The sequence below is a fragment of the Carcharhinus amblyrhynchos genome, chromosome 5 (genome assembly GCF_965287045.1).
Source record: "Carcharhinus amblyrhynchos chromosome 5, sCarAmb.v2.hapA, whole genome shotgun sequence".
NCBI lineage: Eukaryota > Metazoa > Chordata > Chondrichthyes > Carcharhiniformes > Carcharhinidae > Carcharhinus > Carcharhinus amblyrhynchos.
Genome location: NC_137328.1, coordinates 114,984,373 through 114,998,869, shown reverse-complemented (window position 1 = coordinate 114,998,869; position 14,497 = coordinate 114,984,373).

Sequence of the window (14,497 nt, the reverse complement as noted above, 5' to 3'; positions counted from 1 at the left end):
GTTAGGATGATTTTGCAAGTCCAGGCCAAACTGTGGGGACTACATGTAGTGTCACATGAGCCCAAGATCATGGTTGAGGCCGTCCTCATCCTGCGGAACTTGGCTATCAGTTTCTGGTCAGTGATTATGTGTTGTCATGTGTCTTGAAGGCTGCCTTAGACAACGCTCATCTGAAGATCAGAGGCTGAATGCCCCTGACTGCTGAAGTGTTCTCCAACAGGAAAGGAACACTCCTGCCTGGTGATTGCTATGCTGTGTCCGTTCATTCATTGTTGTAGTGTTGGATAGTTGGACAGTCAAAGGCTTCACAGGCCCTTCCCTGGGTATGAGGATCTGTTGGTGAGGGGGGGGAGGTGGTGGGAGATCCTGTTCCCCAGCAACAGTGGGTAGAAGCCTGTTGGGGAAACCAAGAAAATGCAGTTGCAGTCAGTTTGTGAGGAACAAGTGAGGATATTGGGGGCGACACGCACAACAGAATGTAGGTGTTTGTTTAAATATGTTTACCTTTCCTGCCCTGCTTAGATCATTAAACTGCTTCCTGCACTGGAGCCTGAAACTGGGCACTACTCTCTCACTACTAACCCTGACCTTTGCAACCACCAGCCACATTTTCTTGGTTTCCCCAACAGGCTTCTACCCACTGTTGCTAGGCAACAATATACCCCCTCCCCCCAACACTAACAGTTCCTCATACCCAGGGAGGGGCCTGTGAAGCCTTTGACTGTCCAACTATTCATTGTGTAATGGATGAACAGGCACTACTTGGCAATCACCAGGCAGGAGTGTTCCCTTCCAGTCGGGGAACACTTCAGCAGTCACGGGCATTCAGCCTCCGATCTTCAGGTAAGCGTTCTCCAAGGCGGCCTTCAAGACAGACAACAACACAGAATCACCGAGCACAAACTGATATCCAAGTTCTGCATTGATCAGGATGGCTTCAACCAGGATCTTGGGTTAATGTCACACTACATGTAGTCCCCACCATTTGGCCTGGGCTTGCAAAATCCTCCGAACTGTCCTGGCTTGAGACAATTCACATCTCTTTAATTTGTGGTTATCCCTCTCTCCACTTGTACTGTCTGTGCCTGTAAAGATTTGATTACCTGTAAAGACTTGCATTCCAACCATTATCTTGCAATTGAGTCTTTGTCTATCTATGTCGTATTTGTGAACCCAACTCTCCACTCACCTGACGAAGGAGCAGTGCTCCGAAAGCTTGTGATTCCAAATAAACCTGTTATACTTTAACCTGGTGTTGTGAGACTTCTTACTGCAACTATCCATTGCAGCACTTTCTTCCCCCTCACTCCCTCACAACACCAGGTTAAAGTCCAACAGGTTTGTTTGGAATCACAAGCTTTCGGAATGCTGCTCCTTCATCAGGTGAGTGGAGAGTTGGGTTCACAAACACAGCATATGTAGACAGAGACACAATTGCAAGATAATGGGTGGAATGCTTCAACTTTTGTATTTGGCATGTATTTTTAAACAATTAAGTTGAGATTGTGTCCTGTAAGTCATCATTGTGTCCATTGATGCTAACAGGACTAGAACAATCTGAAATCATGTGTTAATAAAGTGATTGCAATGTTAAAAAAGCTACTAATGTTACAGACTTAGCAAACTTCCAGGTCTCTCACAAGCTATCAGCCTCCCAACTCCGCAAAACCCTTTGAGTCAACAGCACAGTCCAAGGTCATTCTTCGGAGGTGAAAACCAGGAGTTGATAAGTTTTATAAGCTTATTTATTCGTGTCACAAGTAGACTTACATTAGCACTGCAATGAAGTTACTGTCAAAATCCCCCAGTTGCCACACTCCAGCACCTGTTTGGGTACACTGAGGGAAAATTTAGCGTGGCCAACGCACCTAACCAGCACATCCTTCAGACTGTGGGAGGAAACTGGAGCACCCGGAGGAAAGACATGCAGACACAGGGACAACGTGCAGACTCCACGCAGACAGTGAACCAAGCCGGGAAGCGAACCCTTGTCCCTGGTACTATGAGGCAGCAGTGCTAACCACTGTGCCACCGTGCTGGGATCAAAAGATCATCAGCAAAAGGAGAAAACATTTTACTCAAAGGCTGGTAAGAGTGTAGATCTGTTGACAAGGAAGGGATTATATGGCATTGCTTGGGTGGGATCGTAAAGTCCTGCCCGAGTCCAACCAAGATTTCCGTTCTGTGAGTCTCGCCCGCCCCAATTCTGCAGTGGGTGAGATGGTAACATACTGGCTGGAGTGTTTGAGATGGAGGGAAAGCTGGATCAGGATGTGAAGAGGAAAAGAAAAGGATATACTGATGGGTTTATATGAAACAAAGAGAAGGCACCTTGGGAGCATCAACACCAGGATGGAACAGTCAGGTCAATGACCTGGTTCCTGGTTGCAATTTCTGTGCAATTCTTAAAATCGCCACTGGCAGCAAACAGTATGTAATTGCTGTATCCCTGCTGCCTTTCCTGCAGGAAGCAAGATACAGAAGCAATCAAGTGTGTGCTGACAAGCTCGGGTCCACAATGCAATGACTGCTGCAGTCACCGTCCGCAGATACATGGAGCAGCACTTGATGTGGTTGTGAAAACCAAATAAAACAATGACAGCTTGTCAAGCACACAGCTTAAATGACGCGTACCAGGATTGGAATCTTAAACTTCAATGTTTCTGTCCAGAAAAAGATGCGTGGCAGGGTCCGAGAAACAAAACAACTTTTTCCACCGTCACGCAAAGAGTACTGTCATAAAGACACAGTCCTTAATGGCAACAAAATCAAAAATTTGCAAGTTTAATCTCTTAGCCGCACTTAAGGAAGGATTGAGTGACCCTGTTAACCTCAACTTCCAAAGTATTGTAACCAACAAGTGTCAGTACGTCCTATTCCATCATCGAGGAAGACAAATACCATCTTCTTAGAATCATAGAATCCTACAGTGCAGAAGGAGGCCATTCGGCCCATCGAGTCTGCACCAACCACAATCCCACCCAGGCCCTATCCTCATAACCCCATGCAGTTAGCCTAGCTAGTCGCCTTGAAATTAAGGGGCAATTAATTTGTCATGGTCAATCCACCTAACCCGCGCATCTTTGGACTGCGGGAAGACACCGGGCCGCCCAGAGGAAACCCACGCAGACGCAGGGAGAATGTGCAAACTTCACACAGACAGTGACCCAAGCCGGGAATCAAACCCGGGTCCCTGGCGCTGTGACACTGCAGTGCTAACCATTGTGCCACCTTGCCATCCTGCAAATGTTAGGTATCTGAAATTTTAAAAAATGCTGGAAGTATTTCTTTGTTCTTGGAAAAGAGCAAATGAGGATAAAGAACAGTACAGCACAGGAACAAGCCCTTCAGGCCCTCCAAACCTATGCCAATCATCTTGTCCTATCTAGACCAACCACTTGTATCCCTCTATTCCCCATCTATTCATGTGTCTAAAGGGATTAGGGTAGAAGCTTCAATAAGAAGTCTGTTACTCAATTCAAAGACAGCACCCCCCCCTACCCCACACCTCCCCACCTTCTGGGTCCAGCCCATACCTGACCATGACCCCTATCCACTACATCTGGAGCCTTCAACCTTTTCCAGTAAATGACCTGGTATCCCTTTGATGCTTGTGAGTTTTTCATGCAAGCTTATTGGAATCCAGCTTCCATCACCTTTGTCTGTCCTCTACCTTCCACTGTTCACCTTTTTCGTCCATCTCTTTACCCATCTGTCTGATACTGTGAGTCTTCACCCACCTCCTCCTTGCACAGGGTCCCTTGCACATTGACCCCTCGTCTTCATCAGGTCACCACCGCCCTCCTCCCCCCCTCTTCCTACCCCTGCCTCATCACACACTCCACCCCTGGTTGAATTTTGGACCTTTGTTGGGGTGTCTGCATGAGTCCCACTGCCCAATGCTGTCCAGTGCTGTCCAGATAGACAGTGATGTATGGCACCAGGGGGAAGGAGACTGCTGTACTTCCCACCACACAGCACTGATCGGAATCAGTTACACGGACACAGTGCTGTACATGAATATCGGCTCGGAATGGAGATGGAGAGCAGGAACCCACCTGACCCAACAGAGTGCTGAACAGTCTGTGCAGCGCTATGGTGGAATGCATTGTTACAATCATCTTGCAGTCTCTTACCAACAAAGCACCACCTTGCACACGGCACTGTTTAGCAATCAGATTTGACACCAAGATTGGAAGGCATGATGGGACGCATGCAGGCAGCCATTTTAATGAGCATTCATAAGATGCAAATGAACGTAAATGGCATTCATGCCACCTGCTAGCAGGAAGACTGACCCGCCATTAACCTGCCATTGGGAGGAGTGCAATATGATTATATGCCAAAGTGAAAAGGGTAGAGGCCATTTGGCCCATCAAGCCTGCACCGATTTTCCAAAAGACCATTTTACCCAGGCCTAGCCCCCCCACCATACCCTTGTAACCCCATACATTTCTCATGGTTAATCCACCTAACCTGCACATCATTGGAGTGTCCATCCATGCAATCACGAGGAGAACGTGCAAACTGCATATGGATAGTAACCCCAAGGCAAGAATCGAACCTGAGTCGGTGGCACTGTGAGGCAGCAGTTGAGTCTCTTCCAATTTTGCAAGAGCATTTCTCTTGTTATGTTTCTGTCTTTACTTGTTAGCCTGGGTAAAAGACTTGGGTGAGCAGCATCCAAACAGAATTGGAAGTGGTTTATCATATTTATGTGTTAACGATCTCGGCACAACATTGAGAGCCGAAGGCACTGTACTGTGCTGTAATGTTCTATGTTCTATTCAAACAAAGTTTGTCTGTGCCACATGAGATCACTAACTAACCTTTGTATTCCACCATTTGATTCAGTTGATTGGTTTCATTCCAATAGCAAACCCATAATAGCAGTGCTTGGATCTTGTTGAATATTACAATTGCTCTAAATCCAAGTTGATTTTCTGCTTCACATTAATAAAACCACGTGGTTCAACCCAGGTACGGAGGGATTTTCTTATAAACAAAGAGCAAAGAACAGTATAGCACAGGAAGAGGCCATTCGCCCCTCCAAGCCTGCACCAAGCATGATGCTTGCCTAAACTAAAACTGTAAGCACTTATGGAGTCCATATCTTTCCACCCCCATCCTCATTCATGTATTCATCTGGTTGCCTCTTAAATGCTGCTGTTGTACCTGCTCCCACCACCTCCCCAGGACAGCGCGTTCCAGACATTCACCACCCTCTGTGTAAAAACTTGCCTTCCACAGTGGCACAGTGATGAGCACTGCTCCCTCATAGTGCCAGGTTTGATTCCTGGCTTGGGTCAGTGTCTGTGTGGAGTTTCCATGTTCTCCCCGTGTCTGCGTGGGATTCTGCCGGGTGCTCTGGCTTTCTCACACAATCCAAAAGATGTGCGGGTTAGGTTGATTGGCCATGTTAAATTGACCCTTGGTGTCAGGGAGCTTAGTAGGGCAAATTCATGGGGTTATGGGGGATTGGGCCAGGCTTGGATTGTGGTTGGTGCAGATTCGATGGGCCGAATGACCTCCTTCTGCACTGTAGGGATTCTATGATTCAATCTCCTCTGAAAGTTTCCCCATGCACCTTAAACCTATGTCCTCTAGCGCTTGACTTTTCTATTCTAGGAAAGAGCATCTGACTGTCCATTCTGTCCATGCCACTCATAAACTTGTAAATCTTTATCAGGTCAACCTCTGTTATTCCAGTGAGAACAAACCGAGTTTATCCAACGTCTCCTCATAGCTAACACCCTTGATTGAGTAGCTTGTGCATGTACTCATTGGAGTTTAGAAGAATAAGAGGCGACATGATTGAGATATATTAGATTCTTAGGGGGCTTGACAGCGAGATGCTGAGATGTTGTTTCCCATTGTGGGAGAGTCTTGGACCAGAGGGCATAATCTCAGAGTAAGGGGTCACCCATTTAAGATAGAGATGAGGAGGAATTTCTTCTCTCAGAGAGTAGCGAATGTGTGCAATTCTTTCCTATAGAAGGCTGGAGAGGCTGGCCTGTTAGATATATTCAAGACTGAGAGAGACTTATCATAGAACCATAGAACCCTACGGTGCAGAAAGAGGCCCTTCGGCCCATCGAGTCTGCACCGAAAATAATCCCACCCAGGCCCTACCCTCATATCCCAACACATTATACCCACTAATCCCTCTAACCTATGCATCTTTGGACACTAAGGGGCAATTTCTTAGCATGGCCAATCAACCTAACCCGCACATCTTTGGACTGTGGGAGGAAACTGGAGTACCCGGAGGAAACCCACGCAGGCACGAGGAGAATGTGCAAATTAAACACAGACAGTGACCCGAGCTGGGTATCGAAACTAGGACCCTGGAGCTGTGAAGCAGCAGGGCTAACCACTGTGCTACCACACCGCTTATTTTTGATTAATAAGGGAATCAAGGGTTATGGACATAAATGGGAAAGCAGAGTTGAGAATTAATATAACAGATCTGTCATGAATTCATTGGATGGTGGAACAGACTCGATGGACCGAATGGCCTACTTCTGCTCCTAGATTTAATGGTCATTAATCCCCTCTCTTGTCTTCCGCTACCACAGACAAATAGAGGGATTGGCTTCATTAAAATGTTACTCTACAATTAGTTTATTATAAAGACATTGGTCTGTCTTAACTTAATAACTTCCAGAGATTGTTTTACTAATTGGTTTGATTAAAATCCATTCACAGAATTAAATGTGACAATTTGAAGGTCAGTGGTAATAGGAAGCAGTGCAGAAAGTAACCAACAATTCAAACATTAATAGCTAACATATTACAATAAAATCTTAATTACCGGAGCAAGTGACACTTTTCTCAGACAAATGGAAAATCTTAATCCATAGAGGATAATGCAGCAGTTGTTTTATGCAAGAGGTGTATGGTGGTTGTGAATCAGTTGTGGCTCCAGTCATTTTGTACATGTTTAATAAGTATTAGATACCTCAATCAGCCCCTGCTGTGAGCACTGTATTGTGGATGTTAAAAAAGTCTATTTATTGGTTGGGTGGATACAGTACAATCCTATCTATTCATGTCATAGATTGAATCATAGAATTGTGGAGCAGCAAAGAAGGTGGACAGCATAGCAGTTAGCACTGCTGCCTCACAGCGTCAGGGACCCAGGTTTGATTCCTGGCTTGGGTCACTGTCTGTGCGGAGTTACCACATTCTCCCTGTGTCTGTGTGGGTTTGCTGTGATTTTAGCTTGATTTATTATTGTCACATGTATTAACATACAGTGAAAAGTATTGCTTCTTGCGCACTATACAGACAAAGCATACCGTTCATCGAGAAGGAAACAAAAGAGTGCAGAATGTAATGTTACAGTCGTAGTGAGGGTGTAGAGAAAGATCAACTTAATATTTCCTACAATGGAGACACATAGGGCAAGGGGCCATGGACTTCAGGTGAGGGGGAAGAGGTATAACACAGATATTAGAGGGAGGTTTTTCACACAGAGGGTAGTGGGGGTATGGAATGCTCTGCCAAGTAAGGTGGTGGAGGCAAACACGCTAGAGTCCTTTAAGAGTAACTTAGACAGGCACATGAGTGGGTTGGAGATGGGTGGATATAGGAGATTGTTTTAAATAAAGGTCATTAGCATTGGGGCATCCCTGGTAAGGTAAATGGATATGGTACAATAATAAAGTTTTTTTCTTTTCATTCACAGGTTTTTAGTCAGTCCGCCTTGTGTCCAATGAGGAGCATACACACGATGGGTTGTACTTGGGCTGCTCTTGGTTGTTCGAGATTGGCCTAGTGCTTCATGTCGTTAGTGTGTGCCTAAACTGGACCAGATGCTGGGCAAGACGACAGCTCAGTGACTATCACTGATTGCTGTGCAGACACATGGATTTGGGCCGGTGTCTGTGGGAGTTTGCGCATTCTCCCCGTGCTTGCGTGGGTTTTCTCCGGGTGCTCCGGTTTCCTCCCACACCCCAAAGATGTGCTGTTAGGCTGATTGGCAGTAATAAATTGTCCCTAAATTAGTTTCCCTCAATGTGGATGGCCATAAAACATTAGACAAGGGTCATGGGCGGAGAGGGGGACTGGTGGTGTTGAGATGGCGGCGCGGGCTCATTGGGCCGAAGGGCCTGTTTCCCGGGCTGTTTTTGTTCTTTGTTCTTTGTTCTTTTATAAGGTAGGTCCATTCAAAAGCCTGACAGCAGCAGGGAAGAAGCTGTTCTTGAGTTAGTTTGTACGTGACCTCAGACTTTTGTATCTTTTTCCTGATGGAAGAAGCTGGAAGAGAGAGTGTCTGGGGTGCATGGCATCCTTAATTATGCTGGCTGTTTTGCTGAGGCAGCTGGAAGTGTAGACAGAGTCAATGGATGGGAGGTTGGTTTCCTCCGGGTGCTCCGGTTTCCTCCCACAGCCCGAAAGACGTGCTGGTTAGGTGCATTGGCCATTCTAAAATCTCCCTCAGTGTATCCGAATAGACACCGGAGTGTGGTGGCTAGGGGATTTTCACATTAACTTCATTGCAGTGTTAATGTAAGCCTACTTGTGACTCCAATAAATAAAGTTTAAAAAAGGTGCTTCAGTCCATTTTTTCTCTTCCAGCATTTTTGGGTAACCCAATTCTACGCACAGCCTTGCAAATTATCCTTTTTGAGTAAATATTCAATTCCCCTTTGAAAGGTACAACTGAATCTATACCCGTTGCCCTATTGGGCAGGGCACTCTATAGTGTAATGATCACTGCATGAAAGCATTCATTCTCTTAATCTCCCTCACCTGCAAATGGGGTTTATAACTAATCAGCGTCCCTTTACTGATTTCAGTCGGAAAAGGGAACTGAACATATTGAAACTGAAGTTGAGAAAATGTGCAAAAAGAACAATAAAATTAAAAGGCTTTGAGTAATGGCCTGGGAGTAAATGCGTACAGCTATCAGAGAATCAGCAGAAGTACGAGGGGCCAAATGGCCTCCATTCGTGTTGTAAAATTCAAAGGTTTAGACTTGTTCAAAAGCATTTAATGAAAAGAGATGTAACATCAGACAAATTTGGCTTTTATTTTGCACAGTTACCTGACTTGAAGTTGAAGAAAGAAAATCAATTGCTTTCAGTGTTTTGCCGTAATAAGATTCATTATTTAGTTGTGCCTGTAATATCTTTTAATCGCAGGAAAGCTGGCATTCAGTTTGATGCTTCTGTTGAGGTTTCACATGAAATAAAACACAAGAATGTAAATGCAAGGCAATAGCACCACCAATATGTCCAGCGCTGTAGCTGTCTCATCAGAAGCGTTTGAATAACCTGGGCAACAGGTTAATCTGCACTCCACAAAGGCAGAACCCCACAGAACAGCCCATTCTGCTCGTCAGCGCGTGTCATTATGCAAATTGAACAATTAACACTAAAGGACAAAGTATCACCTTTTTTTAAATAAAGGCGAAGGCTTAAAACAGTTTGGGGAGATGTATCTTTTGAAAATGGATCGTATTGTAGCAGCACAGAAATTAGACGAGGAGGCAGCATGTGTACTGACCCATACTCTCTGAACACCAGCAGTTACATTCTGGACTGGGGCACCACAGAGCACCCACATCGTAAGAATTCATGAAAAGCCTGAGTGATGCTTTGTCACAATTAGGACCAAAGATAATAATCGGGAGTTTGGAGTATTGTGCAGATTTCTGATTTTTGTTGTTTAACACAGACTTAGCACGGATCTGGGCATTGGTGGTACTGCAAGCAATTGTAACCAAGCCAACATTTTCAGATATCAGAGGCGAGATTGAGGAACAAAACACAGTTTCCTGCGCTGGAGACAAGCATATTTTTTAAAACAAGGAACAAAGAAAAGAAATAGCACAGGAACAGGCCCTTTGGCCCTCCAAGCCTGTGCCAATCGTGATGCCCTAACTAAATTAAAAGAAACCTTCTGCCCTTACTTGGTCTATATCCCTCTATTCCCTCCCTATACATGTACCTATCCAGATGCCTCTTCTGAAAAGTCAGACAAATTGATTAAACCCTAATAATACATAATCGATCTGTGTTGACCATCCTAAATGGAAGCACAATGGAAGGATTCCAGAGAGTTGAGCTTGCACTAAGACACTTGATACCCAATCACTGGTACTCCGACAACGGCATCTAAAGGCTGAAACCTATGCCTCAACTTGCCAGAGGGACAGTGCCAGTGAGGATTTTAATTGAAGTGACATAATGGTAATGTTACCAAGTGACCCATCCAAGTTAATGCTCTGTGGACACAGATTCAAATCCCAGCATGGCAGCCAATGAAGATGAGATTCAATTGATAACCATAATGAATGGAATTAAAAACTAATCTCAGTGATGGTGACCATCGCTGAATGTATGAAAAACTTACCGAGATCCCTAATGCCCTTTAACGAAGGAAATCTGCCGGCCTTACCTGGTTTGTGTCTGTTTGTAACTCCAGACTCAAGCAACGAGGTTGGCTCTGAAATGTTCTGTGAATTGGCCCAACAATAAACTATGTTGTATCCTGGTGCAAGAGATAAAAAAGGAATTAAGCCAGGTGGACAATCCAGCACCGAACTAAGTACTGGAAATGGCAACAACGCACCCAGCCTTCTCAATATCATCCTTACAAAGTCCGGGGGCTTGTGTCAAAATTGGGAGAGCTGTCCCACAGACTAATCAAGCAATAGCTTCGTAGTGACATTAGTGTACTTTTAAGAGATTTTTTTTTAAATCATGCTTTCTGCAGCTCACAGCCTTAGCTGATATCATTGTTGCTGAGCTGCCTACGAGAAGCCCTTGTATTGCTCTTTAAGTAGCTTGAATGAGGGTTGTTTATTTTTACTTTGGGAATTAGTTTTATGACCCTGCATTGTCAGGAGGAAGAATGTTTGCAGATCAGGTGAAAGGAGCCCTTCCAGTTTCAGTTCTGAGCTGCAGGTTTTAGAAGGGGCATCAAGCTGGAAAGAAATGTCTCCCTCTCTCTCCTTCGTTTTTGGAAATTTTGCTGGTTAGCCTTTCTGGAGTACAACATCTGCTGTTGGTTATTTTACCAGAGCCTTTGCCTGATGTTCTGGGAAGCTGTTCTTACTTCAAACTGTCCTGAGTGGATTAATAGAACTGCAGCATTCATCCAAAGGACTCAGTCCCAGTATCATGTGAGCATTCAACTTTTCTGTGTTAAACCTGTGTTTTGTCTGAAGGAAGTTTTTGTATGATTGGAACATCTTAGATATATTTGTTAAAGATTATACATTATAGTGGTTGTTTTGCTTTTGTTTGTAATTGATCAAAGTTATTGCTTTTTTTGCATATATATTAACTATATTCTTAATTAAACTTTGTTTGATAAAGCTCCCTAGTGGCTCATTTGAATCATACCTGAAATAAAACATATCATGCTAATCCTAGCCAAACTCAAAGTGCAAAACGTTTGATCCAGATGGGCTCCATAAATCACTTTGGAGTTTCTAACCTGAACTGTAACAATAGTAACACTTACAGAATTATACCACATGGAAAATGTTCCAAACACCACTATAAACATCCCTGTCCCAATGGCAGGACAGGCCCAGCAGAGGTGACCGTGGCACAGTGGGATGGAAACTGGTGAGAATTGCCCTGGGAGTCCAGAAATTCGACTCCAGACCTCATGAAGTCTTTTGGCATTCAGTCCAATGTGGGAAAGAAACCTCCTGCTGATTAATACCAAAGATAACCATCAGCCCCACCCCCCCAACGGATGAATAATTACTCCACCATGTTGAATATCACTTTGGAAGAAGCACTGAGAGTGACAAGGATGCAGAATGTACTCTGGATGGAATCATCAGTGTCCATCACCAAGAATGTCTCGATTGCACCATTCCTGACCAATCTGCCCAAGTCCAAAGAACATAGCCACTTGACTGGATCTGTGGTAGGGGAATCAACAAGGGGAAAGAACCTGCTTGACCTTGTCCTCATCAATTTATTTGCCACAGATGCCATAACTGTGTTGGTAGGAGTGTAGGAGTGACCACCACACGGCCCTGATGGAGATACAGTTCAATCTTCACATTGAGGGTACCTTCCATTGTGTTGTGTGGCAGTGTCACCATGCTAAGTGTGATAAGTTTTGAACAGATCCACCAACTCAGAATTGGGCATCCGTGAGGCATTGTGGGCTATCAACAAGAGCAGAATTGTCCTCAACCATAATCTGTAACCTCATGGCCTGACCTATCCCCCAATCTACCATTATCACCAATCTGGGCGATCAATTCTGACTCAATGAACAGTGCAGGAGGGCACTCCAGGAGCAAGACCAGAAATATTAAAAATGAGGTGTGAAAATGCTGAAGCTACAATAGAGAATTAAATCATAGAACCATAGAACCCTACAGTGCAGAAGGAGGCCCTTCGGCCCATTGAGTCTGCATCGAACACAATCCCACCCAGGCCCTACCCCCATACCCCTCCATATTATGCCCACTAATCCCTCTAACCTACACATCCCTGGACACTAAGGGGCAATTTCTTAGCATGGCCAATCAATCTAACCCGCATATCTTTGGACTTTACTTGCCTGCCAACCAGCAAAAGCAGTATTGCAATGGACAGAGCTAAGCAGCCTGACAGCATTAGCATCAGATCTGCAGTCCAACCACATAGTAGTGAACAACTAAACTATTAATTAAGAGGAGCAGCCACAAATAACATCATCCTATCAGTGCAAGTTTCAGCCTGAAATTCCGAGTGGATCACCCATCTTGGCTCCCTCCTGAGGTCCTCAGCATCACAGATGCATTCAGCCAATTTGATTCACTCTACTTGTTATCAAGAAACAGGTGAAGGCACTGCACACTGCAAGGATAGTCAAGCTTGCTTCGTTTCTTACCATTGACAATTGACGTGGACGGAATGTATTAATGCCCCTAATCGGTGTGTTTTTTGTGCAAAGGCGTCTGACTTTACTTACTCTCAGACTATGTATTCTACTTAAATAATTCAACAGCAAGTTTAAAGGGTTTAAATAAAGAAGGTTATTTGTTCTCACAAACCCTGAATTAATGGAACATGTGCTCTGTCTCAGAAACACACAGACGTACACAAAGATTGGACACAGATAAAAACAGCACATCTTTACAGATTATAGTAAATTCAGTCTCTGATTTATAACTTCTGGTCTCCCAAGTGTGAGTCCGAAAGTTCTTTTTTCCTTATTCTTATTCAATTATGGGACATGGGCATCACTGGCAGGCTAACATTTAATTGCCCATCCCTAAGGTGGTGTGGTGGCACAGTGGTTAGCCCTCTGCCACCCCCCCCCCACCCCCTCCGCCTCAGCCCCCCATCCCTTCAGCCCCACTCCCGTCCCCCACCTGTTGCTGTGGGAGCAACAGGAAAATCAGTTGACAGCAGCAGGACGGAAAGATCCCGTGACTGGCCAATGGTGCCCACCTCCCCCACTGCAGAACATGCCATGGGGATGTGCTTCATCCCACCCATATACTCTTGTTAATAGGAGACCTTAACCATCCTGTGCTGAATGAGGCAGCGATTCTGTTGAGGGAAGAAATGGGGAATATCTGTCGCTGTTCATAAGAGAAGAAAGCTATAAAGTTCCACAACTGAAAACTGAATGTCAGTGTCGTAGAAAAAAATGGGCAGAATGTTATCGGCTCCAGCTGACTGTTTTGCAGGTGGAAGGGGAAATAAAATTCTCCAGGTGACCTCTCCATCCCCTTCCTGCCAATGCCCAACCTGCCCTCACCCCATTTGAGGTTATAGAATCTCTACAATGCAGAAGGAGGCCATTTGGCCCATTGAGTCTACGCTGACCACAATCCCACCCAGGCCCTATTCCCCTAACCCCATACTTTTAGCCTGCTAATCCCCCCGACACTAAGGGGCAATTTAGCACAACCAATCAAGACAGTGACCCAAGCCGGGAATAGAACCTGGGTCCCTGGCGCTGTGAGGCACCAGTGCTAATCACTGTGCCACCAGGCTCTCTATGTCGCCTTAAATTAATGGTCATTGAATGGCTGCTTTCTTCTCTGCTGCAATTCTGAGGCCATTAGCAGGACATCAAGGGTAGGGGAGAAATCAAGCAGTTTATTCTGTTGGAGCCCAGGATGGGGCAGGGGGAACTCCCTTCATGAATCCCACTCCCCCAAGTCCAGGCCCACTTGGTGCTCCCAATCCCATTTTCCAATCCAACTATTAAATGGTGAGGGAGTCTAGAACTAGGGGTCATAGTTTGTGGGTAAGAGGTAAATCTTTTAGAATAAGGTGAGGAGAAACTTCTTCACCCAGAGGGTGGTGAATGTGTGGAATTCCCTATTACAGAGTGTAGTTGAGGCCAAAACATTGTCTGATTGCAAGAAGAAATTAGATATAGCTCTTGGGACTAAAGGGATCCAGGGATATGGGAGGAAGGGGGCATCAGGAAATTGAATTTGACGATCAGCCATGATCAAGACGAATGGCGGAGCAGGCTTATAGGGCTGAATGGCCCGCTCCTGCTCCTTATTTCT